Source organism: Mastigoproctus giganteus, chromosome 1, assembly GCF_048544385.1.
Source record: "Mastigoproctus giganteus isolate SK-2022 chromosome 1, ASM4854438v1, whole genome shotgun sequence".
Taxonomy (NCBI): domain Eukaryota; kingdom Metazoa; phylum Arthropoda; class Arachnida; order Uropygi; family Thelyphonidae; genus Mastigoproctus; species Mastigoproctus giganteus.
In genome coordinates, this window is record NC_143575.1 from 233098941 (window position 1) to 233123884 (window position 24944).

The 24944-nt window shown below is 38.9% G+C and overlaps 1 protein-coding gene across 2 annotated transcripts in view; it reads left to right on the top strand.

Moving 5' to 3' along the window:
- The first annotated feature begins 13189 nt into the window (after window positions 1–13189).
- LOC150091609 (regulator of G protein signaling 7-binding protein A-like) overlaps window positions 13190–24944 on the top strand; it is a 270327-nt gene continuing 258572 nt past the window's right edge. For both annotated transcript variants that reach the window (XM_090384894.1, XM_090384901.1), the window contains exon 1: window positions 13190–13405. The gene's annotated coding sequence lies outside the window, so the exon portion shown is untranslated. The remainder of the gene's footprint in view (window positions 13406–24944) is intronic.

Consider the following 24944-nt stretch of genomic DNA (forward strand, 5'->3'; position numbering starts at 1 on the left):
CGATTTTCTCTTTTATGGACGAAAAGTTCGAGTTTCCGGGAGAAAAACCATACTACTCTCTCTTGAGACAGACTAACTCAGCCACGTTGTGAAAAAGGCGCATTAAAATTCCTCCCGTCGTCGACAAGGCTCGAACTCAGGTCTTTTCCACTCGGTGTGGGGGAGGACGACGATTCTACCAACTGTGCAACCCACGAGGGCAGCTGGCAAAGGATGAGAATTAATGTTTTAAGTGAAATCGTTTGAATGTTCATATATTAAAAAAAAAAAAAACAGCGATTTATTGATGTAACTGGAAATGCTATGTAGATTTTGCTACAGCAATCATTAATGAACATAGAGGAGGGACATTGTCCAAAAATGAATAAAAAAAGGAGACTTTACAAAGTGCATATACCAAAAAATAAACCTACTGAATCTCATCTAAATAAGAAACTGCTTCTTTGATATTCGTGCTGGCAGGATATCGTACCTTAACTGATGCGTGTTCTGTAAAACCGAGGATTACCATATTTTGGAAGTTTGCGGTTTATCATGGCCTCAATTTTAATACTAGACAACTACAGTTTACTTAGAAATTTCATTTCACGTAATATTTCTAAACCTAAAAGGTCGCATCCAGTGCTATTATATAAAGATGCACAATATATTTTTCAAAGATTTTACTTATATTACACGTAATTCTGGTCGAACGATTCGTAATATTTCAGCATATGGGTCAAGAAACAATATATATGTAAATTATTAGCCCCTGCAGTATTATGCAACATGCCACAGAATCAGATAAAAATAATATTTTTATATGACATTTTGTGCATATTTAAGAAAATAATATTCAGAGATAATTACAATAATAGTGTCAGCTTATTTATATTTAAATATAGCTATTAAAACAGTTATTTTATTTCATTTCAATAATTTACGTTTGATAAAATGTTTATAGTTTATTTACAAAAATAGTGTTCCCTTAGAAGAGTACATCAAGATAGAGCAGTGATTTTTTAAGACGGAAGCGGTTCAGTAAAATCACTTTGTTTGCTGCTATTATTTTCAGCAATTTATAATTGCTAAAATATCACAGCAGGATACAAGGTGATTTTAGTCATGAAGTTTGGTGACTACAGGTTACTTAGAGTTTTACGATATAGTTTTTCAAAGTTACATAGAAAATGAGAGAGAAAACGATGAAAGGAAAGAATGAAAAACATTACTATTGTATTGACAGCTTATTTCACTACTTCAGCCATTGGTGCCCAGTGTTTGGAGTCAGAGTGCTTTTGTGATGCGTGCATTTAACCATATACAGAAGTACAGAACAACGTGTGCGCATTAAATTTTAATTATGAGCCATAATTATGAGAGCATTCTTGGATTCAGGGGAGATCCCTATGGAATGGAGATGTGCGAATGTATCCCCAATGCACAAGGAGGGATCAAAAAGGAATAGTGAGTAATTACGGAACCTGTAAGCTTGACTTCTGTTCAGGGAAAATAATGGAGTTACTGGTTAATGATAAATGATAATGATGGTTGAGTGGTAGAAGTAATGGACTTTCTAAACAGAAATGAATTTGTACAGCAGCCATTGTTTGAATTTGCAAGTGATGAGCTTGTCTGACTAATTTGATTAGATATTATGATGCAGTAACAAAGAAACTGGATGCAAAACATAATTTCGATATCATATACTTAAATTTCAGGAAAGCTTTTAATACTGTTGCACATACGACTGCTTACAAATTGGAGCAGTGTAGTATTAAGAGATGCTATGGATAAAGGGATGGTTGAGTGGGAGAAGAAAGAGAGTGGTTATCAATGTCCTCTTTGTGGACTAATGTTATTAGCGGAGTCCTTCAGAGCTCATTGCTGGGCTCATTGTTGTTTTCAATATTTGTTAATGATATTGATGAAGGTATATCAGGCTTAATGTCTGAGTTTGCAGACATCAAGGTCAGACTTAATGTCTGACCTTGAAAGTAGTGGAAAATGAAAAAAGATCTCAGGGTAATTGTGCAATCAGATATGAAGTTCTCTGAACAGTGCAGACATGCGGCCAGGACAGCTCCTAGGGCAATGATATACAGGAACTTTTTAGGAGGGATAAGGTGGTGATTACCCTATTGTACAAGGCAATAGTTAGGCCGTATCTTGAGCACTGTATACAGGTCTGGAGGCCTCATTTCAGGAATGACGTAGATCTGCTGGTACGTGTGCAGAGAAGAGTAACGAGAGTGGCGAAGGGAACGCAGTTCTGCATATGCAGAGTCTGGAGCCTATGTACTTGCGAAGTGATCTGATTGAGTGTTTAAGGCTTTGAATATATTGAGCACTCTTAATGCTGATGGCATTCTCCGTCTTGCTCAGACTATATATATATATGAGGGGGCATAAATTGATATTGAAGAATGATGGTTGTAGGACAGATGTGCAAAGGTTTGCCTTAAACCAGCATATGGTTGATTGTTGGAACCAACTTTTGACTGTTATTGTGAAAATGGGTAGTTTGAATAAATTTAAGGAAGGATTAGAAAAATTATTGGATGGGATGGACAGATGATGTCGGTAGTCTTTTCGCTGGTGTATAAACTTTCTTCCTTGCATCTTTTTTCCACTATTAATATCTGTATCATCATAAACCCTGTAACGTCTGTAATTGCATGTATTCTTCGGCAGTTTTATCCGTTGGTGGGCTAAATACCTGATTTCCCGAAGAAAAAAGTGCAATCCTCGCTTGAGGCCTAACTCAACACTTAAAAATTAAAAAAAAAAAAAAAAAAGGTCTTAAATTCTTCGCATAACTGACGGGAACCCAGACTTTTCTACCAATGTGTGTGGACGGTGATTATAACTACTGTACTAAAAGAGTTCAAACGAGTAAAACTTCAAAATTTAAAATTTCTGTATTTGGAGTTGTTTAAGATGAACGCGAAAGCAACTAAGCCATGATTTCTCAATATATCGAGCCAGCACACTATATGATTTTTAGACGAGATTGCATGTATGTGTAGATAAAAGTTGTGCTTCAGGAAGAAACATTTCTACACCTTTGCCTGATGTCAACTAACGATACGGCAATTGAGAAAAGTCCTTTAACAGTATTTTATCAGTATGAGATTACTATCACATCTTGGACATTTTTTAAACCGATCAAAGGGCAGTGTTTTCGAAGCGCTGTTTCCTGATTGGCTGTTTTTTTTTTTTTTTTTTTAAGGCAACTAAACCTGTCATGTAGAACAATTTTACATACACCAGTGTGTAAATTTGATATATTCTACAATCACTTTTCCCGTTTGCTGGTTGAAAAATTCAACCCTCTGTAAGGGAAAAACCAGCACAAGAAACCTTCCAAAGTGACCACTGTGTGAAAAAGGAAATAAAATTTCTCTCGACTAGGAAACTTGAAACATTGAAGCTAAACTAGGATTAAACTTGATATTATATTGAGTGCACAGGACGAAAGATTAAAGGCCTGTTCGTCCAATTAAATATCTGGTAATAAGCAAGTGGGGATGGGTGGGTTGTTTTGTTTGTTTAACATTTACGCAGAGGCAGCTAAGATCATGAAGCGTCAATATATCATGTCTGAAAACTAAGAGTATTCGGTGGCTAATTTTACTTACTTTGCAGAATAAAAAATCGAATTTTCCACACAGTATGGAGACACTGCAGTCGTATTCACTATGCTATCCGCCACGGCGTTGCGCGTTTCAAAAATTACGACTCATTCATCCATAGTGAGAAAGGCCTGTAAAAGTTTGTATTGTTCCAAAAAGAGATTTTAACTTCAAATGACAAAGGAAATCGAACCCAGGTATTTTTCCACTGTATTGTTTTCCATTGATTGAGTGTCGATGTATCCATATATCGTGCCTGTAAATTGCGTGTGTATTCTTTGTTTCACTTGTATATTTTGCTGGATGAAAAATCTCGAGTTTCTGAATAGAATAAATAAATAAATATGATCTTTATTGTAAGATTCACCGGTACAGGCACATACCACGACTTTACAATACTCTTCACGGCAACATGCAGGGGTTAACAAGCAGCAGAGATAACCTCGCCGTAAGTTTAAAGATTAAATTATAGGAAGATTATGTATAAAAAAATTCTTATGGCAGATAATATTAACTTGGAAGAAAACTAATACAATGATAAATAACTAAAGTAATACAAATTGCGATAACAAAAGGTAGTTTCCTTGAGTTAGCTTTTCTGTGAGATTCTTGCCCAGCCGTAACGATCTGAAATCAGTTGGTAGTTGAGGAGATGCGTGCAGATCTAGAACATGCGTCTATACTTTTTATCATCTATGATTTTAAACAAGTCAACATACATGGATTGAACTAGATGGAGCTTCTGATAAGGGAGGAACCGATCTTTAAAATGTAGCCTCGATTGAAGAGCAAGAAGCTTGGGAGTGGAGCGAAGAGATGATTGGGGGATCCGCCAGCACACGGTGTCCCAAATGTTGGGAGCTGAGACACTCCCAGCGATCGATTTTATGGTGAAGATGAGCCTTCTCTCATGCATTAATTCTGAAAATCTGGTTAACTTTAGCGCTTTGGTCACTGGAGTTGTGTGCTGCTGTGGTGGGCACTTTAAGGTTGCCACTTCAGGAGCCAGTATTCTTTGGCTTTTAATGGTTTAATTGTAGTGTTTGCAGTTGAGCCCCACAACTCTACTCCATACAATACACCTCCGAAAATCATCATCCTGATATACATTTTTATCAGGTTTGTGTTCTGAATGTGTAACAAGTACTGCTTGGGAACCCATCGTTTCCTGTTGAATTTAGCACAGAGTTCTTCTGTATAAAGATGGAATCTTAATTTTCTGTCGAAGATTACACCCAGATCTCTGTTTTTCGACACAGGGGATCAGGACTCAGTCAATCGCAGGCTGAATTATGGTTGGTGTGGGTTTATGTGAGAATACTATGATGGGAGATTTCTCAGGGTTAACTTTCAGGTCAAATTTCGTGAGGTACTGCTGTACTTCTGATGTCTTGTTGATGATTACTGTGGTGTCTTTTGCTTCATCGGTCGAATTTGTTTTTGCTAAGATCTTTAAATCATCCGCATATGATATCATATCTGTTCTATTGTGTGTTATCAGGTAGATGACAGCTCTGAAAAGAATTCCAGACAGGACTCCTCCTTGTGACACACCTGCTTCTATTTGTGTAGTATACCTTTGCTTTTCTATGGACATTTGGATGGTTCTATTCTGAAGAAGAGATGCCAGAAACCTTGCAATCCTTTTCCTAAATCTGACTAACTCAGCTACTTGTACTAAAGCTGTCTCAGAGATTCTCTCAGGTATGACAAGCTGAGTTTGCTACCTAGTAGTTTAAAATGCTGATGGAACTGATATTTAGGTGACATTTGAGCCAAGTGGACCGAATTTGGGCGAAGTTCCGTCGTTCAGCGACAAAAAATCCTCTGCTTGCACCTTCACGATGCTGAGACTGTTATAATCCTGGGTATAACCGCCCTGTGCAAGTCCTGAAATACGACACCCAGTATATCCAGTATATCTGACCGCTCAGATGTAAACCAACATAGTAGTCGTAGTAATAGCCATATAGTACAAGGAAGCTGCAGGCTTTTGCTGAAATCCCTCCCCCCAGAACTGAATAGATAAGAAAATACAAATTATTTGCTTCCCTCCTCAGATAGTTAACTATCCAGTTGACCATTGAATTTATTCAAACTGCCAGCCTCAACTACCTGTGAAGGCAATCTGTTCCAGTAATCAACGACTCGCTGGTCAAAAGAAAACTTCCTACAATCTAGTCTAAACCTTTTTCCTTGTAATCTGAATTTAAGCCCTCGAGTTCTGGAATTTTCAATAGCAGAGTGTAGAGTGAGTTTAGTGTCAAACGGCACCAGGGGTTTCCCCCATCTCCGCGTAGTATACATTGTGTATATGTGTAGTGTCGTGTACCGTTGTTCCTTTGGTCATTTAGCTGCTGGGCCCCTAATGGGACCCAACGTTGCCCACACTCAGCCCCGCGGAGGCAGACCAGGTACACTAGTATTGTAGTTATTTATTCTGGCAAGTCCTGCCACCTAATTTCCTGAGATTTCAGTGTCTAGGACCTAAAAAAAACCTGCTATAGATAGCGGTCAGCAAAAGGAGTATAGTTATGGGATTTGATTTTATTAAGTTTTTGGGTGTAGGGCTCACGCCATTTAGAGATGATTCGGATGTTAGTTGTAAATTAGAGAGGGGGAAGAGACTGAAGACTGAGCGAAAAGACAGAGATACGGGGGTCCACAGATAAGATGACTCCCAAATCAGTGGAGCAGGCCAATGCCTCCACCGGAGGGAAAGAGGGGCGGCGAGGGGGGGAAGGAGACCAGTGGCCACCTTTCCCTCCCTTCTGGGGAGTGGAGGCAAAGGACCACGCAAGGGAAGGCCTAATGGCAGCAGCTGAGCTGTGCTGTTGGAGTGTCACTCCTGTCCTGTCTTCTTTGTCAGAGTTTGATATGTCAGTTCTTGTGGTCAAACTTGGGACTGTGCATCGTGTGTCCCATCCGATGTGTACTGGTCACCACGAGTTCAGAGCTTTTAGTTCTGGTCGTTAGGTGTGTGGTTATCACTCGACTGTGTCACTAGTAGGGGGTCTCTCCTGGGATTCTGTTCCCGTCTCGTAAGTCAAAGTTAGGGATGTACGTTCAGTGCAGTCTGACTTGGGAGCGGTTTCAGGGCTCCCTTCCGTTTAGTCTCCAGGTCAGCAGAGCTGCATATTATCAGAGTTAGCGAAGAGTCTAAATCAGGAAGGTACAAAACGGTGTTAAGTCATTCATGGGACAGAGGTCCCGTCCAAATATTGATGGCAGTCAGGTTGACTGTCCTGCTTGGATTTGAGCAAGACGAGTTAGTCAGGTGTACGTTGTCGTTTCAGTGGTAGGGATCTTCTTCTTGTGAAGAGCTCCTGGCAGTATTGCGAGAAGGCGTTGTACTCTCTGTCGCTGTCCAACAAGTAGTGCTCCTGGTGTTTTTGATTGAAGTTAATTCTGATAATCAGAATGCAGCGAAGGTCCTCATACAAAGGGCAGTCATACATTAGGTGACTCCAACTCTCCAGCTCTCCGCAGTGACAGAGGGGATCATCAATAATTCCAAGACTTGAGAGCTTGGCTCTGACGGACCCGTCTCCTGTTAGCATGAAAGAAATTCCGCCTTCGTTAAGTTTCCTAACTCCGCTCAGTGCCTTATGAACCATAATCAGGTCTCCTTTTTTGAGGTGCCTGGTTGCCAAGCTCTGTAGCCCACATAATCTGAGTCTTTCCTCATATGGTCGCCCTTATTAAGATCTCACCATGCGAGTTGCCCGTCTTTGGACCCTTTCAAGAATCTTAATATGTTTTTTCAGATGAGGTCTCCATACTTGAACACAGTATTCCAAATGTGGTCTTACAATTGCCTTATACCTCCCTATCTCTATTGGATAACCTTTGATAAATCATCGATAGGACACCGTAAGCTTTCCTGGCTACCTGTTTGCGCTGTTCAGAAAACTTTATATCTGCTCGTATTATAACTCAAGATCCCTTTCCTCCTCCACTGTTTTTAATTCAATCCCAACAAGTGTATAATTTGTTTGTGGGTTGCTGTTCCCCAAGTGCATTTTTCTGCATGAAAACATAGCTGCCACTTTTCTGACCATTCTTGCAGCCTGTTCAAGTTACCCTGAAGCAGCGCTGCTTGATACTGATCATTAATTACTTACCAATCTTTACATTGTTTGAAAATTTTGACACCAAGTCTTCTACCCCATCGTCGATGTCGTTTATGAAAATGAGAAGCACCAGTGGTCCAAGAACCTACTTGCTTGGGGACCACACTTCTGACTTTGCACCAACCTGAAGAATCTATTAATCATAACCCTCTGCCTTCTGTCCTGCAGCCACTTAGCAATCCATCGTAGAATTTTTTTAGTAATTCCAACATGTTTCAGCTTATATAATAACCTGTCTTGAGGGACCGAGTCAAATGCCTCGCTAAAATCCAAATAAACTATGTATGTCGAAATTGGTCCCTACATCCAGCTCATGAGTAACTGTATCAAAATAGTTTAATAAGTTAGTTAAACATGATTTTCCCTTAACAAAACCATGTTGTTGTTATTCAGAATGCTATATCTATCTAAATATCCCCGGATTGCACTCTTAATCATTGCCTCTAAGATTTTTCCTACCACTGAAGTCAGACTAACCGTTCTGTATTTACCAACTTCACTCTTAGAACCGTCTTTATGAATTGGCGATACGTTGGCACTTCAATACAAAGAAATTTCTCCAGAATCCGAAGATGCTATCATAATTATCTTCAATGGTTTAATACACTCCCTGGTGGCCTCCCTTAAAATTACTGGGTATATGCGAACAAACAGTCATAATAAACAGTCATCTGCAATTTCGAAATCACTAATTTAATATGGCTCAGTGTCACTTGCACAGTATCTTTTCAGCACTCCAGGAAAGACAGATGCAAAGTACCTGTTAAATTCATCGCAACATCAGTTGGGTTGTCTAAGACTTTCCCACACCCAGTGCACAAAGGTCGGACATGATTCGCTTTTTTCTTCCTTATATTCATGTATATGAAAAATTCCTTGTTCCTGTCTTTGCACTTTCAGCCAGTGATTTTCTTATACGTAGCCTCAGCCTCTCTAACTTTATCTGTGGTACTATTACAAATCAACTTGTACCTGTTGTAGGTTTCAGTAGTTTTCATCGCTCTGTAACTGTCCCATGCTACCTTTTTCTGCTCTATTTGACCGACCAGTTCCGCATTCATACATTTCAGCATCCTCCTCCAGCAATATTTTCTTAATGGTATGTATGTGTTCATGGCTTCAATGATTTTTTTGTTTTAAAGGCATTCCATAATTTAAGTGGATTCACCCAATTAATAGATGCCACACAGTGCCTTAAACTGTCAAAGTTCCCTCTTGTGAAATTAAAATCCGTGCCTTTACCTTTAACTACTGCAACACCTTTCTTCATCTTCCAATTGACGACTGCGTGATCACTACCTGCTAATGGGTTTTGGTTTTGAAGCCCTGTGATGTCATCTAATTCGTGAGTAATGATAAGGTCAAGAATATTCTCACCACTGATATTATCTCTGATATGCTGGTACAAATAATAATCATCTAGTTTATTTAGAAAAAAAAATTCCATAATCAGTTTCTCTACCACTTATTCCAATCAGTCTCGGGCATATTAAAGTCGCCCATAATAAGACATTCGCGCATTCTTGCCCATTTCATTTGCGTCTAAAGACTCGTTATATTCTTTACAATAATTTGGTCCTTAGATTACTCTCACTGTCATTATACTTTTGTTTCCAGCTAACTGACACCACACAGATTCTATGCTAGCAGACGTAACTTCAGACTCAGCAAAAGCTCTTTTCGCGCTTAGGCTGCTTTTGATAGGAAGCATGACACATCACTCCTCCTATCTCCTCTATCTTTCCAAAATTCATTATACATATTACAGCGGAACTCGTCATCCCCAATTTCTGAGTGGCACCACATTTCTGTTAGTCCTATTATGTCAGCATTAGTTGTCCTGACCAGAGGAGTTCAAATTCAGCCATTTTATTGAAAACACTCCTTACTGTAGACACAGTTAAGACTAAGTATTCTTCTATAGTTTACTACGTTGAGACTCTCCTTGAAGTTACTTAGGCTTGTTTCCATATCTTTCTCATCCTGCTCATTTAAAGGTTGCTACTCTCAGAACACCTTGGGAACATCGGCTGTTGTGACAACAAACAAGAATTCTTGAGGTGAGTGCAAGCATTACTTTCACCCATATCTTCAGGTAAATGCGGATCTATATTACTCTTCTCTCCCCTAACTAGCTGTTTCCCCTGAACTCTTAAGATATCCTCTTTGATACTGCAAAAATTCTTGCACTACATTTCTTCAAATGAATATCATCTCTACAAAATAAATTCATTCTACCTGCAAGTGCGGGCTACTGATAAAAACCCACCCCCCCGCCCCAGAGTCTTGAAGATTCCGTCAAGTCTTGAATTAATCTATAAGCAGGGGCCGAGGTGTGGCGTCCATACCACACAGAGAAATGCAGCCCCTCTGTGTTACCAGACAATACTAGGTGGTAGGTGACTCTCATCAACCGGTGCAATACCACCAATTTGATTTTTGGAGGCTTGAAGTGATGAAACCCGTGTGTAGTTTCCTCTCTCATCCATCGTGCAGTATGACTGATGTCTTTTGAGGTTATGATGGGGATCGTGGCGAGATTCAGTGTTCTTTACGTTTCGAGGGTACAGTTCTAAAACGGCGGCAAGCCGTTAGATAGTCCGAATCAACTAATGTAATGTATATTCTCTCTGCCAGATAGTAACGGAGTCTGGAAGGATTTTAATTTTAACTGACGATGGAAATCGAAACCAGGTATTTTTCCACGTGGTATTGTTTTGCATTGATTAAGTGTTGATGTATCCATATATTGTATTCCGTAAATTGCGCGTATATTCTGTTTGGCTTGTATATTTTGCTAGATGAAAAATCTAGTTTTCTGAATAAGAAACCGTGCAATACTTTCCCTAAAACCGACTAACTCAGCCACGCTGTAAAAAACATAAAAGTTCCTTCCTTCCAGTTGATTTAAGTATGCAGAGAGAGAGAGTTCGCTTGCCTACTAAGAAAACGTTATATTAGTAATCACGTGTGCAACATCGTCATCATTATAAAATGCTGCTCTACGTTGTGATGTTCAAAAAATTTTTTTTTTCTTTCTTATAAGCTAAATGGAAACAGTGTTCGAATATTATCCTCTGTCCAGATCAGCCAGACAGTGAGAACACATTTTAAGTATTATAAAATGTCAGAGCACAAGAAAATGACTAAGGGGAAAAACTCAATAAAACGTGACTATTGGAATTTTCAACCTTCTTTTATTTCACAAATTTTAACCGTATCGCATTACCTTATAATGTGATACGGTTCAAGTCGCAGTCTCTGAACTGCAGTTCAGAGACTGCGAGTAATGTAGAGTCAGAAATTACATATTGCACTACTTTCCGCTTAGCACCAAATATGTCTGTTTTTTTTTTTGTTTATCACAAGAGGCTTACTTTCTGTCGAATCAGGTAATCTACTTCCGAGGTTAGGGTATATGTTATCTCTTGGTGATCCATCTTTTGGTCTCTTTTTCATTTCAAAAAGATTCTCTTGTTTTATTTTGTCTCTGCATAAAATTTGTCCCTCGACGATCGTGGGTTTGCATTTTTCTTCATTCGAAGTCATTTATTTTCGTCAGCAATATGATTCCCGTGTGTATTCGTTACACGAAATTTGTTTTAGTAATTTATGTTTTATTTTCTTTGCATCACAGTTTTTATCATAAATGTATCTGATATTCATTTTTCTAGAGATGGTTTTTGAACAATTATTTTTCAAATTTAAGGCTGTCACAATTTGTCCTATTTTTCTCTTGCATTAATTCACTGATAAATATAGAATTTAACAACCCTGGCGTGTTCCATAGAGTACAGTAAAAAGATTTTGTGCTGCTATTGCTTCTCTAAATTCAAAATACCGTGATGTCTTGTTTACAACAATAACATTTTAAAAATATATATATTATTGTCGTACAAAATCTAATAACAGTAATTTGAACAGCATTGAAAATAGTAGGTCTGATGTTTTACTTCTATTTTTACAGTTATTTACTTGCAATAAAAACATATCTGCCATTGGTTCGCTACAAGAAAAATTGTCTATTCTGTATTATTTGGGTCAACTGCAATAAAAATTCTTGCGAAGAAAACAGTGAATACAAGTGAAGATACCGAAAAGAAGCCGTAACATATCAATTCTAGTCAAATATGATAAGCCAAGAAAAATTTCTTCCAACATATTCGCCACATATTTTAAACTTTAATTCGATTCTCTCAAAAGCGAAATATTTTAATAATTTAATTAACTACATGCTTGGCTATAATTTATCGATTACATTAAATCGCACGTAAAACTAACAGACTGTTTTGAATCATTTAAAAAGGCATCGATTTAAAACGACAAAATTTCATATTTTAGGAAATACGCAAATTTGCATTTGAATAATATGTATTTAGACATATACGAATTAATTTGTATAGTTTTTAATATTTTATTCCTTGTTTACTGAACGTAGAGGGCGTGGGTATGAAATGTTTAGAAACCAAACGATACATGGTCATTTACAGAAGGTTCTGGCAGTCATAACTCTGGTTTGTGAGCAAATATATTCAATCCTTTTTTTTTTCTCTTGTGTAGACACTTTATACTAATTTCTTCATGTGCCGTGTAAATGCTAGAAGAACTAGGAACTAATATTTTTAATGTATTCAGAAGCAGCTCGGATAACTTTCAAACTGAAGAAAATTAATGTTCTAGAAACCGGAAGTTATCGAAGTAGATCTTTGTACATAATAAAAGGTAAGAGATTTTTCCTACACTTAATAATGATTAAAATGTCACTATAACCATACCTACTTAGAAATATTTCAATGCATATATATGCTGTGGAACCACCTTCTGCTTTCTTTGATTAATTCAAGCTTACAATAATTAATAATTTCGAAGAAATGCCTAGTAGATGATTTTGTAGGATCTGTGTATATTAAAATAACACCCAGAAAATTGCATATCCGAAACGGAAGAATTTATTTATGAGCTGTATTATGGGATATCTGTTAGACTATCAGTTGCCAATACAACGAAACAAAACTATTTAACACCAATTTATGACTGTATTAGTAGTTCTGTTTGAATAATTTTCAGAATTTTCACCGCGACTGAACTTTGCCATGTTAATGTTACTAAAGTAGCCATTACGTTTCTTTTTTTGTATTTCTCTGCCCATCATGTTCCTGCAAGTGTTTAACGTATTAGGTGTAAGTAATACAGTCTCTGAAGAGTGTTGGCTACCCATGTTCGATAACTTGAACCTTCACCTTAAAAAGAGAAAGGCAAAAATGCTTTCTTCACTTGTTGTAAAAGAGCAGTAGGAAGGATGGTTCTGCCACCGTACGGCAGCCTGGGAGAAGATAAAACGGCACCGATCGGTCGATCGGACGGTCTCTCTGCGCACCCTCTTAACGCTGCGCGAAGAGGAAGGGTGAACCGCCGTCGATCTTCCTCAGTGACGCGCTTCAAGAGCTGTTACAGGCTACTGTTGGACGCACTAACGGGGTCGTATCGTTATTGGTTGTTTTGTGTGTGTGCGTGTGTCTCTTCGTGCAGTGGGACCCGTGAAATGAACGTTAAGCTACCGGAACTCCTTGCTGCGGAGTTAAATAGTAGATAACTAAAAACTTGTAAGGTGTTAAGCAGCAGTGGTGAATGCCCAAGCGGTTATGCTAGTCGTCCACCGTAAGTTTACCCTTTGTTTTCCTTTAAGCCAATATTTTTTGCTTACTTTTGCTTTCGTCAACATTAACATTGTAGTGGGAATTAGCCTTTACCTGAGTGCTTATTTCTTTGGGGTGCAGTGCATGTAGAGGAATAACTTTTGCATTTAGACGAACAGTAAAAAATAATTTCCTAAGGAAAAAAGAAACTGTATTTGCGAACTTTTGCTTATTTTTTTAAGTATTTTTGCCCGTTTATCCTTCTTCTCTCACTCTATCCCCCATCCAGACAGGGGGAAGAGGGATACGCGTCTTTCTGTCGATAGGAGACACTGGGTGCTGGTATAGCTCGATATTATTGATTTTAATTGTAACGTTCTTGGGGGCAGATGTTTTAGTCACACAGCTGATGTTTTAACTTTCTGAAACGATTCTTCAAATTTCTTGTCGGTTCCGGGAAATAATTCTCAATTTTTTTTTGCCATTGTGATGAGTAAATGCAGCTGTTTATCTTTTTATTTATTATTATTTTTTTGTGCGTGTTTGAAGTCAATTAACTTGTTATGTGCTCTTAACACCCATCTGTTTTAACGTCAGCCATTCAAGATAATTAGCAGAACTGTAGCACTCTTTAAATTATTGACTTGGCTTACCGTCCATTCAAGTGGATGCTGAGTAAAGTTAACGACTCAATAATTGCATTCTTTGACTTGTAGAATCTTTAAAATTACTTAAGAATTAGCTCGCGGAAAAATAGAGTTAAATATATTGGACATTCAATCACAATGGACAAAGTTTGTTTTCGAAGACTTATTTTTCTGTCTCTAATTAAAATGATGATAAGATAATAATGATAACAAGTCTTAGTAATATAGACTATTGTTCTATAATGTTTCTTTTCATTATATATGTTTGATATGAGGTTAAGTTTTTATCAAGATAAAACTGGACATTATATCAAATAATAATGGTTCCTGTAATATATAACCGAATGCTGGTTTTTATTATTAAAAACCTTAATCCTTTAATAATGTTTTATGGAAATCTCAGAAATAAGGTATTTTCATGGTAGCATATTGATCAAAAAGAAAATAACGTTCAGCGAAAATGATCGCGGCCCATTTTTTATTGGGCATGACTTCGAATATTTATTTCTTGAATATTTTTTTCAATCAGCAAACTTAGACTGAAAATTTTGAAACCAAAATAGCAGCAGACTGCCGCTAGGTGACACTGGATAAAGCATATATTTCTCAAATATTAAAAATATAAATAATTGTAAACGTGCTCAAATATAGCAGCTGCTTCATTTGTTTTTCTATGTAAATACTGTAAAAAAAGAGAGTAAATACTGTACTTTAAACAACAGGTAGGGACAATTAGTTTTGTTTAATAGCATTCAACGTTCTTGCACTTGAGAGGACAATTGCAGTATCAAAGTGGTAGAGAAATCTTGGTGATTTCGGACTTTCGAGGTAAGGGGTTAATGTTAGTTGTCATCTTTTACATTTGAAACTAATCAGAGCTTTGTTAATCGACATATGTTAAGCGCGCGACTTAAAACTATGGATTTTTTGAATTACTTGCCCTATCCGACACTGTTTCTATTTGTTTAATGGAAGTCTTTTATACCTTGCGGAAGTTAAATTAGAGGTATTTCAGTAGATTGTGTCGCAAAAAAAAAAAAAAAAAAAAAGCTGTATTCCTCACTTATCTGAATTAAATTATTAAATATTAGCATGGGTGTTAGTCGACTCTTCGACAAGATAAAATCCCAAGCTTTGATGGTTCGATACGGTCCCAGGCGTTATTGCATTTTACAACTCTGAATGCTTTAATTTTACTTGAAGCCTTTCTTCTTGCGCTTGGAGGATGCCAAAAACTTTTTCGGTGGACCATTTGAGAAGAGAACTTTGCTACAATCGCTGCATACATCTCTTGTTCTATTTTAGATAGGCAGACGGGAATACTGAATATTTATTTTTAGACAAAATTTAATCTTCTACTTAGATCTTGGTGACTGTAGTCACGTTTTATTTACTGCTTTTTTAATAGCAGAATGTTTTTTTTCACTGCTTTTCTGTTATTATTGATTTAGTATTTGGTCATGAAGTGTCATTTTTTTTATCTATAAATTGCTTGTTTTGATGGTGGGTTTTCCTGTTTTGCGAATTGAAACCTAGAATTTTTGTAAAATAAAATCATGCAACCATCGCCCAAAACTCGTTTGGTTCCGTTACGGAATTTTCTCTGCTTCTTTTTGCAGACGAGTTTTTTTTTTTTATATATACCAGGTACATTTTATTCGGCTGCTACTACGAAAATACATTTTCATAGTAGCCGAATTTGGAACTATGCAAGCAGGGACTATGGAGCAATTGCTTTACACAGCCATCTGATCAAAATGTCATATGTTGACATTTTGGACAGTTCCGTGCTGCCTGAACTGACAGTTTTATGGAAATAGGCCCCTCCATGTTCCAGCACGATAATACTCTATCCCCTGCAGCGAAGCTTAAACACTAGTTTGGGGAAAACTAAGTCCAACAGTTCTCCTAGCTGACCATGAGTTCAGACTTGAATCCGATTGAATAACTTTGGGATGAACTAGAACCCTGGATCAAGGCGTGACCTCTTCTCTTCTCTTCTCATCTACAGCCGAACTGGCAACTGGAATGGACACAAAATTTCTACTACGAGGTTGAAAGTGCTTTACGATTGATCAATGCTCTCATGTGGCCAAAGGTGGGCCTACCCCTTATTAATTTGTTTATTAAACTCGTGTTTTTCTAAATCTGATAGTATCCGAATGCTTTTGATAGGGTAGCACTAGAGATTCGAATGCAAAGTAAGAGCAACTATAAAAGTGTAAGTGGAGCACTGCATTGTAAGTAGTAATTGGTCGCAGTTAATAGCGTGGTAGTGGTAGTAGGGAGTTTCAAGGCTGTTTGATTGTTGGATGACATATTAGTCGTTTGTGTACTAATGAAATTCGTTTGGACTTCCAGTTAACTATCGAATGTAGTTAGCAGTTGGAAGAATGAGAGTGATACAACAGTCAGAAAACGAGAGAGAGAGAGAGAGATCAAGTATTCTTGTAGAGGGTGATTACGTCAACTCGGTAGCCATCTCTACATGCAACATTTTGTATTTTAAACATTTTCATATTATACACTGCAGTATATTATTTCTGTAAATTGGGTTTGTTATTTGGTCGGTGTGCTTGTTTTTCTAGACAAAAACTCGAATTTGTCTGGAAACACAAGAGTTTTGCATACCGTCAGAGACACAATGGTTCTTGCGTTCTTTGACGACATGCGACTGTCCTTTTCAACGTGGTGTGGAAGGACATTTATTATAACAACTGTTCTACCAATGAGTCTGAAGTCCAGGCATTATTTATAAGAGTGGACGTCAGTGTGTCAATTATGCGGAATTCTGCAGTTTCGACGAGCCACCGAATACTAAATGAATACTAAATGTCATTTTAAGTAGCACATTTTTTGGGGGGAGCAAAGCATTTAAGGCTGCACGGTGTAGCAAATTGTGTGTAAATTTCTAGGAATGGGGGGGGGGGGATATGTACAGATGTGTTTACTGAAATGTATGGAAATCGTGCAACCGTTTTCCGAAACAGTAACTTGCCTACGGTGTGAAAAAGGCTCATAAAAATTCCATCTTGGCGGAATTAAAACCCAGGCCTTTTTCACAAGGTGTGGACGTAGAGCGATCATAATTAATCCTGGCTTCTGTTGAATGTAGATCTGAAGTTTATACAGGAAACACTTTCCAACTATCCTTGTTCTCAAGTATGAAATTTGATGAAGTAGGCATCGTGATGTGAAGCTGCCTCTCGTGGTCGGGACTGGCCTTTGTCCGCTGTTCTTACGGCCCATGTGGTTATGCCTTGTATTGAAATTTTTTGCATACAGCAAAAATTGGTACATCGTTTAATTTTCTCTTCGAAATTGAGAATTTTTCACAAACTGTGTTGGCTTATACAGCATATGCATAAGTGTCTGTTGTCTTCACCATGTCCGTCCTTATGTAATACTGTAATTATAATTCTACTAATGGACAGATTTTCACAAAATTTTATATTTGGGTCATTCAGAAGGATTGTAGAGCCGTCCCAAATTTCATTAAAATTGGACAAATAGAAATCAGGCAATTATTTTATTATACATAAAGCATAGGCTATGCGTTATGTATACTAATTGTAGCTGAAGTACCGGATGTTATGTCTGTGCCCGTGCTCTGATTGGAGGGATGAATGGGCAGTATAGCAGATGCGTAGAAACGGAGTGTTCTCGGTTCGCACCCATAAAAGTCGTTACTGTTTGAGAAGTGTTTTTTTGTTATGCGTTTTTTCACTGAAATATTTGTTGAACTCCGCTAGATAAACTCGCCTCACGGGCTTCGAGTCTTCGTTGGATATTATTATTATTATTATTTTAGGGTTGCCCGTAATTAAATACATTAACCTGTATTTGTGTCTGTAAATTGCGTATGTTCTATGGTTGATTTGCCTGTTTTGCTGGACGAAAAAAAACCCAGTTACTGGGGAGAAAAACCTTACTATCTACGCCTGAGACCAACTAACTCAGCCACGGAGTGAAAAAAGCCCATTAAAGTTCCTCGCGTCATCAACGGGATTCGAACCCAGGCCTTTTCCACCCGGTGTGGGGAGGACGGTGACGATACCACTGTGCTACCGCGCAGACGAGTCTTCGTTGGATAGCAAAACAAAATCTGTTGCACATTAAAGATCCCAAAATAATCAGGAAATACATCAGAACGATTATCTACCCGCCATTACTGTACGCGTCGGAAGTCTGGGCCTCAGCCACCCAAACGACGAAAAAGCCTCCTCATTGCAGCTGAATATTGGCTACCCAAATGGGCCAATTGGAAATCCAATCTGCCGCCACAAGCTAGAACTACAGCATTAGCAAATGCAATCGGGGGTTAGAGAGAGAGACAGAGAGAGAGAGAGAGAGAGAGAGAGAGAGAGAGAGAGAGAGAGAGAGAGAGAGAGAGAGAGAGAATCTTTAATGTCCTTCACGCCAAAAAGCCAGGGGTTTACATTTTTACAGCCTCCCGAAACTTCCGGGAAAATCGAACAGTTAATTTACAAAAACAGGTAATTTTACAAATGAAAACATATTTTGATATGTTTTATCAAAATATATCTGATTTAAGTCTGATTGAGCTGGCTTAACATCGAGATAAGAGCACCAGCTCAATCAGACAGGAACAGATGCAAGGTACACATGTCATTGCTGATTAGTCCTACTATTCATAATTTTTTTTCGGTAAGTCCGGTCAACAGCGAATTTGTTCAGGTCGGCGTCAAGTGCCTGGGTTTGCTTGAACATCTGCTGAGGGAGGAACCTGTCCGAGAGATGGAGTCGTGCTGAATGCGAGTAGAGCTCGGGATTGGCCCTAAGGGCAGCAGGGGGTGGGGGGATCCTCCAGGCACAGGTATCCCAGAATGAAGGTGTTGCAATTATGCCTGTTATCATCTTGACTGTTGCTAGGAGGCGTTGGTTGTCGACTAAGGTGGGAAGCCGTGGAATCTCGAGAGAGTTGGCAAGCTGCGTGGTACGAATCAGAGCTGGAAGGTTGTGCTTCCTGTTGGCCCACTTTAGGAGCCAGAATTCTGTGGCAAAGAGTGGTTTCTTTATTGACGGTGCCGCTGATGCCCAAATTTCAGCAGCATAGAGTAAAGGTGGAAAGATAATTGTTCTTATGTACCTCACGGTTGTCTTTTTATCTCTGATATGAAGGAGATGCTGTTTTGCTATCCACCGAAGTCTTGAAGCACGTGTGAGGAGCATGTCCCTCGTCTCTCCGAGCTTATTGATTCACGGAGGTTGGTCACCACAGTGAAAATGGTTGGGAGACTTATCTCCGAACCATCCATTTGGGATACATGCTGCTGGAGAATCCCGATCTCTGCCTTGCGAACTACTCCAAGTCTGGCCACCAGGAATTCGAGACTGTTTCTGACAGATCGATTCCTCCCTTTTAAAATGCTCTCCAAGATCTACAAACTTGATGCTGATCTCAACAAATTCGCATGTGATAAAAGATATCGAAAGAAGGTGCTTTCCATGCAATAACATCAGTTGGACTGAGGTTTTTTTTTTTTTTTTTTTTAACTTCACTTTGTATCATTGTTAACCCCTGTTCTGCGTGCCGTGGCGGGTCGATTGCAACACCTTTTCTTTTTCTTTTCTTAAGTTGCAATAAAGATTTCCCTCTCTTCTCTTCTCTCTCTCTCTCTCTCTCTCTCTCTCTCTTGTTAAATGTTGTATACTTCCTTGGGTGATTTCTTCGTGGCATTTGCATGTATTCTACATCTCAATACTGTATTCACAGTGTTATGTATTTTGTTCAAAATTATCTGGATTTTATAGTTTTGTATTCAGTGGATGCCAGAGGACTGGGGTTATAATTTGCGAAATCGATCGTTTTCTGTGCATTCATGTAGCAACAGTAACATGCATGGTACCTGGCGAGTATGAAATAAAAACTGTATGAAATTTATCGATAAAAAGCCATGGTAAGCTGTTTTGTGGGAAACTACTAGCACCGCCTAAAACACACACACGATATTAATCATAGCAGAAACGCGAAATACGCATTATATTTCAATTGTTATTAAAATCCAGGAAGAAATAAGTAAAGTGCATTACGATAGTGTTGGTAGTATACTACAATCTGAGGTACGTGTTGCTATTTGTTTAATTTATTAGATCATTGAGCGTGAACTACATGTTTGTTCCACGCGTTGTGATTACAAAGTATTACAAAACGTTGACTGAATATTGCGTCTTGAGGTATATGCTGTGAAGAGAACAATTACGTTTTTATTTATTTATTTCGTATGATGTGATCAATACACGAAGGAACCAGTTTTTTCTTGCTTCCTTCGTGTATCGTGGCCGGGACATCCAACCAACCGGTTGGTTCGGCACCATCGTGATATCTAGCCCGAGGCGGGAATCGAACCCGCAACCTTTGAGTTGCCAGGCTGGCACTTTACCTACCCGGCTAGCCCGGTCGGCAATTACGTTTATATATTATTAGTTAATTAATTATTAATTGTTTCATAACAACATAATTAGGTATTTACTTTTCCCTTTTATTAACCACAGGAAAAAAAATTCAATTTAAGAAATAAAAATCGAACGTGCCTGAAATATAATGAAACAAGTTTAATGTACGCAGTGCCTTTGTTTTTATTTTATATAAAATTGACAAAATACACAGATAGAGATACACACAAAAATACACACAGAAATACACACAAATACCGAGGGTATTTCGGTTAGTCAGTTTTTTCGAGTAATAGATAAGAGTACAATCTACATATAAGAAGGAAGCAGGAAAAAAGTTAATGAGAGAAAATTGCAGTTTACAGTAATTTACATATTATGCTGCATATTGTACATGCTTATACATTTTAAAACAATTGTATTCTGCAGCTCGAAAGATGGCAACCTTTGCCTTGCGATGCAAGGTTCTGTATTTACATCAGATATGCAACTTGGTTCTTTTTCAATTCTTATGATACGGTACCTAGTAGCGTTCTGAAGAGCGTTGAATGCTTCAGTCGACATTTGTATCCATAGTACATATTCATCATAATGTCTCCTTTTCATTTTCTGATTCGAATTAATATTTAATAGTGAAACTACACTACTCGACAAAATTAGCAGAGCACGTAGAAAACGTGGTGTAACTCGTGCAGCTTGCGATGAGGCGTGACAAAATTTGGTATGGTGGTGTACCATAGAATAACAGTGAAATGAGGAGACAGCAAGAAACTTCAGTCAAGTATAAGGGACATTTATAGGGGTTGTATAAGAATTACCAAAAAGGTCACATTACAGAAGTTGGCACAAGGTGCTTGAAAATAATGCACATGACTTCAGTACGTCGTATGATCCCTCCAACCGTTAAACAGGCCTGACAGCGGTGAACTATGCTCGCTATAAAGGTGTCTATAAGATTCTGTGGCAACAAATCCCATTCTTCCACCAGCGCAGACCTTAGCTCAGCAAGTGACTAAGAAGTTGGCTGTCGGCGTGCAAAGCGACGCCCAAGGGTGTTCCCACACATGTTCGATCGGATTTAAGTCTAGTGATCATGCTGGCCATAACAGTCGTTGGATATCTTCGGTTTCAAGATATTCCTCCACCACTTGAGCTCTATGTGCAGTGGCGTTGTCATGTATGAAAAGAAAATCTGGGACAACAGCATATTTTCTTTTCATACACGACAAAAGTCGTCACATATAGGTTTTATGAACTGTTCTCGGTACCTCTGCGAAGTTACGGTACCCCTATAAAAAACATGAAGAGGGGTGCTGCCGTTGATCATTATTCCGCCCCACACGAGAACACCGCCTCTACTGTAAGTATTCCTTTCTCTGATGTTGGAAGGATGTTACCGCATTCCTCGTTGTCTCCAGATGAAATGACGTCTAGAATAAGTTTGTAGGCTAAAATGGGACTCATCAGAGAACAGAACTGTACCTAATTTGTCAGGGCTTCAAGTCACATATTCATGGCACCAGTTTCGAGGAGTTCTACGGAGGTTTGGGGTTAATGGGATAAAAAACCACTGGCTTGCGTAGAGTCCACTTGAATTGAGCTTTCTTAACACAGTCCAGTTGGAAATGTTTTCACCTGTGGCCGCAGCAACCTCGAGTCAGTTGATGACAGGACATCGTAGGGTTTCGTCTTGCTGTTAGAGCCAGGGAGGTTTCTTATGGTTGATGTAGCCCTCGAGCGACCCTGGCCAGCTTTTCTTGTTTGTTTGTTTGTTATTTGGTTTTTAGGAGCATTAGCAACTAAGGCCATATTGCTCCGGGGATATGCGGTGGTCAATCCCTGACCGTTCGCATCTTCCGTATTTGGTGGTCACGGGCTCGAACCCCGGTCTAATCAAGAAGCGTGTGCTATGCACTGCTGCTCCTGTCCACCTGACTACGGAGGCGCCGCTTTTCTTGTAATGGTCCCCGTCTCTTGAAACTGCCTCCATAGTGCTGAAACGGCACTGCGTGACACTTTAAGCCAACGTGGCACCTCTGCCTGCGACTCTCCCGGCTTCAAGTCGTCCAACGAACCGCCTAAACGAATCATCTAAACGATGATGACTTGCCATCCTGAGTACTGGAGATGTGGCTATCCCACTGAACAAGCCAAAAAACGGGATCGAAGTGATGTGGTCACAACCCATGTTTTTATAGCCATAAATAATTTGCATGATGTGTGGCTCTGCAAGGTGCTAGATCGATTTCTGTTGAATATTCGGAATTTGCATGCCAGAATGCGTATTATATTAAATATTTGCCTTCCGCGGCACTGTTCATAATAAAATAAATAAATTCTTTATTGCTAATAAGTACAGGACATGTACTAGAGACAATAATACTCAACACGGCGACATGGCCAGGAGTTTTACATTATAAATGAAATTATAAATGAAATTAATTGGCAAAAAGGAAAAAAATTACCGTTACATGGAAATTAAGAGTTACAAACATGTAAATTATGAGTTACAAACATGTAAATTGTAATAATGAAAAATGAGGACTAAACGTCATATGGAGGAAATTATCCCAGTTCCACAGATGGAATCCACTCGAGGAGCATGTGACGGTATTTGTAGTCGGTAGCTAATTTCTGAAGGTCGACTCCAAGACGGAGCAGTGCCTGAATTTTGGCACTGCTCCGTTTGAACAGTGCCTGGGCAGGTAGGAACCGACTACACAGTTTCAACCGGTTGTATTTGAGGATTAGTGTGGGCTCTGACCTCAAGGATGGCGTAGGATTATGCCACTGACAGAAATCCCAGATGTTTGGGGCGTTTATTACTCCTGTGTACATTTTTACTGAAGTCGTTAAACGCCTGCTGTCAATTAACCTCGGGATCCTGGGTACATTTAGCTGCTCAGCCATGTCAGTTGTTCTCAATTGAGGGGGTCGGCGATGCTTATTTGTGGCCCATTTCAGGGTCCAGTATTCACACGAGAACACCGGTTTTTGAAGTGAAGGCGACGCAGATGCCCAAATTTCAGCAGCATATAAAATAGCCGGATAAACAGTGGCTTGAAGATATCTGGTAGTGGTTGCGGCATCGTTGGAATGAAGTAAGTGTTGTTTCGCGCTCCAGCGTAGGGTGTTAAAACGCTTCCGGAGGTATTCTGTGTGATCATTAAATTTCAGCTTCGGATCAAAATATACCCCGAGATCTTTATGGCAGGTAACCACTGGAATTAGAGTACCTAAAAACTGAAGGTTGAATTATTGTTGGTTGCTGTTTCAATGAGTAAGTCATTATTGCAGATTTTGACGGGTTAAGGTTTAATCCAAACATCTTCAAGTAAGTTGAAAGAGTGGTCAAGTTCTCTGTGATGGAAGACGTAATTTCCATTGGGTTTGCAGACGGTGGGATTAAGGTAAGAAACTTTATATCGTCGGCATATATTAGAGCATCATCACGATGACTCATGAAAGGAATCAGAATCGCTGAGAAGAGAAGGCCAGACAGGACACCACCTTGAGGGACTCCTGCATTAATTTTTCTTGTAAAGTGGGTTTTCTTCAAAGTGAGGTGGACACTTCTATTTTTCAATAAGGCGGTGAGGAAAGCTAGTAGGTCTCCATTAATCCTGAAGAAGAATTGCAGGAGTCTGAGAAGGGCTGTGACGTCTAGGCTGTCAAAAGCAGCTTCAATGTCAGCGTACACTATAGCTAATTCAGATTTTGTTTCAAAGGCTTGAAGAATTGATGTCTGTGCGGCCATGAGGTTTGTTATGGTGGATCTATTTTCAACTGCGAAATGGAACTGTTTCGGCTTCTGTGGCATCAACTGTTTGTTTAATGCCGGAAGGAGTACCTTTTCTAGAAGTTTGAGGAGGGTGTAAGAAGTTGAGATTGGTCTGAAATCTTTTAGGCTTGTTGGTGCTTTAACCTTAGGCAGTGGCCTCACAGAGTATTCATTCCACTGAGCAGGGAAAACTCGTGTGGAAAGAATAGAGTTGTCGATTGAGAGTAATGCATCTAGAATATAGGGGCTAAGGCATTTAATTATGAAATGAGGTATCTTATCACAGCCTGCGGTACTAGATGGTCGCAGGGAGTTAATAGCATATATCAGTTGCTGTCTTGTGATGGAAATTATGGAAAGGTCATCAGTAGGAGCAAATTGGAAGTTTGGGAGAGGAATTTCAGCAGAGGCGGAATTGGTATTGAATCTTGAAATGTAGTCCATCCAGTTATCTAGATCAAGATTTGAATTAATGCGACTGTGTCTTGATGGATATGGCGCTTTTCCTTTAGACAAGGTAGCATCAGTGTATCTCTTTAATGCTGATGCCTTGAGTCTGTTGAACATAGCTCTTGCTCTGGAGTATAGGATTCGATCTTGGGTTGTGCCAGAGATTTTCCACTGCCTGTGAAGATACTGTTTGTTGTGGAAACTGCACGCTAGATCTTTGGTCCACCAAGCTCTAGTTCTTGGAGAAATGTGTACGGTTTTAGCTG